This window comes from Mastomys coucha, chromosome X (genome assembly GCF_008632895.1).
Source record: "Mastomys coucha isolate ucsf_1 chromosome X, UCSF_Mcou_1, whole genome shotgun sequence".
NCBI classification, from domain to species: Eukaryota; Metazoa; Chordata; class Mammalia; order Rodentia; family Muridae; genus Mastomys; species Mastomys coucha.
Genome location: NC_045030.1, coordinates 92,383,467 through 92,386,899, shown reverse-complemented (window position 1 = coordinate 92,386,899; position 3,433 = coordinate 92,383,467).

The window sequence follows — 3,433 nt, the reverse complement described above, 5'->3', positions numbered from 1 at the left end:
CACAACTTACAGGCAACTTGACCTTCTGAATAGCTGTTCTCTTTGCAACTTGGTTGGTCAGAATCTGCTCCCTCAGCATTCCTTTTCATACTGCTGGGGCAAGGCTCTCAAGAATCTTCCAAGTTTTTCTCTCTAAAGTTGTTACTTTTTTGTTTGTTTTTGTTTTTGTTCTGTTCTGTTTTGTTTTGTTTTTGAGACAGGTTTCCCTGTTGTGACCCTGGCTGTTCTGGACTCACTCTGTAGACCACCTCCCAAGTCTCAGAGCCTTACCCTCCCTCCTAGAAAGAATGTTTCCTTTCAGAGGGAATGTTTCAATATCAAGGAAAAAAAAACATACAACACAAGGTATGTAAAATAAACAAGCAAGATTATCTATCACAAAACAGATTATCTATCACAGTTACATCATATTATGTGTGTATATGTATTAATTTACATATATAATGTATACTAAACTTATGCTCCATTATGTTGGAAAAGTATGAATGGAAAAATTCCTAACTACATAGGTTTTACCAAAATTGAACTTAGAGGCTATAAAAATCTAAACAGTCCTACAACAAACACAGATTGAAGCTGTAGTAGGATCAAATGAAGAAAATCCTAGGAAGATGAATGAGTTCTCTGTTAAAGTATACCCACATGAAAATATAAACTATATTAGTGCTCCAAAAAAATCACTTCATGAAGACAAAACTAAAAACTACCCTGGTAACCAAACTGGATACAGACACGAGGAAAGACAGAACTATTCACCAACATCATGGCTGATTATAGAAACAAATATGCTTAATAGATTAATTGAAAATTGAATACAGCAATGGTTTGCAAAGGTAATATGGCATGATCAACTTGTTTTTATTACCTGAACATGTAAATTGCACAGTGTGTGAAAATCTGTAAACATATTACAGCATATAGACAGAAGAATAAATGCTACAGGATTATTCCAACAGCTACCAAACAAATCTGAGAAAATGTAATAGCCTTTCAAGATTAAAAAAAATCCTTAAAGAAGTTAGGAATAGGAGAAATAACAAAATAAATAACAAAATAAAAGGCTAAATATGACAAATAGCAAAAATACTGACTATTGGAAAGCTGAAATTGTTTCCACTAAAATTGGGAAGGCAGTTAAGGTGCACCAAGGGTGATGAAAAACTCCAAGGAAGCAGGGTCTTCCAGACACTTCCAGTCCAATATACTTATGAACTTGCAGAGACTGTGGAAACATACATAGAACCTTCACAGTTTAAAGTCAGACAGTCCTTCCCAATACTGAGAGGAAGAAGTAGACACTGGGTCCCCTAAGCATAGAGCTATTTGCAATTGATGCCTGCTGGGCAATGAAAATAAGTTTTCTCCACTGGAGTTTTCACTGGGTATAGCAACCACATGCTAGGATAGGCCCCATGCTGAGGAGTAGCTGGCCAACAACAACAGCAAAATAAAACTTGATGCTTTTTTATTGTTGTTTTGTTAGTTTTTGTTTTTTGTTTTTTTGTTTTGTTTTGTTTTGTTTTTCTGTGTAAGGGCTTTTTGTTTCATTTTGTTTTGCTTTGGCACTTTGTCTTGTTGGTTTTGTTTCTAATTTTATTTTAGTTATTTTCATGTTTGTTGTTTTAGAGACACAGAAACATTAAGTTGGGTAGACAGCAAGGCAGGGAGGAGCTGAGGACTTCCTGCAGGAGCTTCTGGGGTAAATGGGGAAACTGGGAGAGCGGGGGAGGGGAAACATAATGAAAATATATTCTATGAAAAATTTAATAGGAAAAAAGCTAAGGAAAACTGTAGCAAAACAATACAAGTGGATGAAGAGACAGCAAAATGAATGGAGAGCCTGAAAAACTAGCCTGAGAAAAGAAGAAGTTGTGTTTTGAACCTAAATGAAAATAAGGAATTTATGGAGAATGATTGTCAGTGATTTGGAAAACAAGGTAGAAGACATGTGTCCCCTACTTCAATATTGAGCCACAATTGTGTATCCACTGGGAAATTTAGTAGTAGTGCCTGCTAGCAATCATGCCAAAGCAATTGAGTATAAACTCTTTCAGATGAGGTTGGAAAAAAAATCATAGTCACCTAGGCATAGCAGTGGCCAAACAAGTATATGGAAAATGTTCACTGGAGTCCTGTACATCAGAAGTTAGAAAAAATCTTTAATACACATTTCCAGATGGACAACACACAGAGTTCTGGAAACACATGTCTATCAAGACACCTGGAAAAGAATATCACTTTTTATTTTATTTTCTTAGAAAAATAAGAACTTTAACAATGTTCTTTATTGATTGATTTTTTAAATCATGTATTGAACTGATATTTTAAGACATGATCTTGCTATTTTGAAAACAAAATTAAATACATGTACCTTAGGTTAATGTCTCTTGGATATAGACTACCTTAAGGAACAATAAGAAAATTAAGGAGTGCAAAAGAGATTCTTTGAAATGATATTATATTGCAGATAGAAGGAATAAAAAGGTAAAACAATGATTATGATCATTACCATCCATTTCTTTTCTATGCAGAATCTCTGGTATAGGTGCTTCTGGTCTACAGACAGCTTTCAGCTGTCTCTATACGCATTCTGGCATGAATGAAGAAAAATAAATGAAATAAATCTCATGGTTAGTTGGAGCTGAGAGGTTAAAAAAACAGGCAAGAAGAAACAAAAATGGACTGTTTATGTATTTGTTCTGGGTATAATTTGATGTCTCTTCTCCCAGCTAGCAGTCTTTTTATTATTAAATTATTTTAATTATTTACATTCTAAATGTTGCCCCCCTCCTGTTCTCCTTTCCCTAAGGTCTTCACACCATTCTCTTCCAGTCACTTCTGAGAGGGTGCTCCCCCATCCGCAGATCCAACACTACTTTACTCCTACCAGCATATTCCTTCCCTTGGGTATCAGTTTTCCACAGGATAAAGCACATCCTATCCCACTGAGGCCAGACAATGCATTCCTCTGCTCTAGCTAGCTATCTTTTTTTTTTCTTTATTTATATTTCAAATGTTATCCCCTTTCCCAGTTTCCCCTCTGAAAATCCCCTATCCCCTCCTCCCTCCCCCTGCTCACCAACCCACCCACTCCTGATTCCCTGTCCTGGAATTCCCCTACTCTGGGGCATAGAACCTTCCCAGGACCAAGGGCCTCTCCTCCCATGATGACCTACAAGGCCATCCTCTGTTACATATGCTGCTAGAGCCATAGGTCTCTCCATGGTTGGTGGTTTAGTCCCTGGGAGCTCTGGGGGAACTGGTTGGTTCCTATTGTTGTTCCTCCTATGAGGCTGCAAACTCCTTCAGCTCCTTCAGTCCTTTCTCTAGCTCCTCCTTTGGGGACCCTGTGATCATCCAATTGTTGGCTGAGAGCATCCACCTCTGTATTTGTTGGGTACCAGCAGAGCCTCTCAGGAGACAGCTATATCAG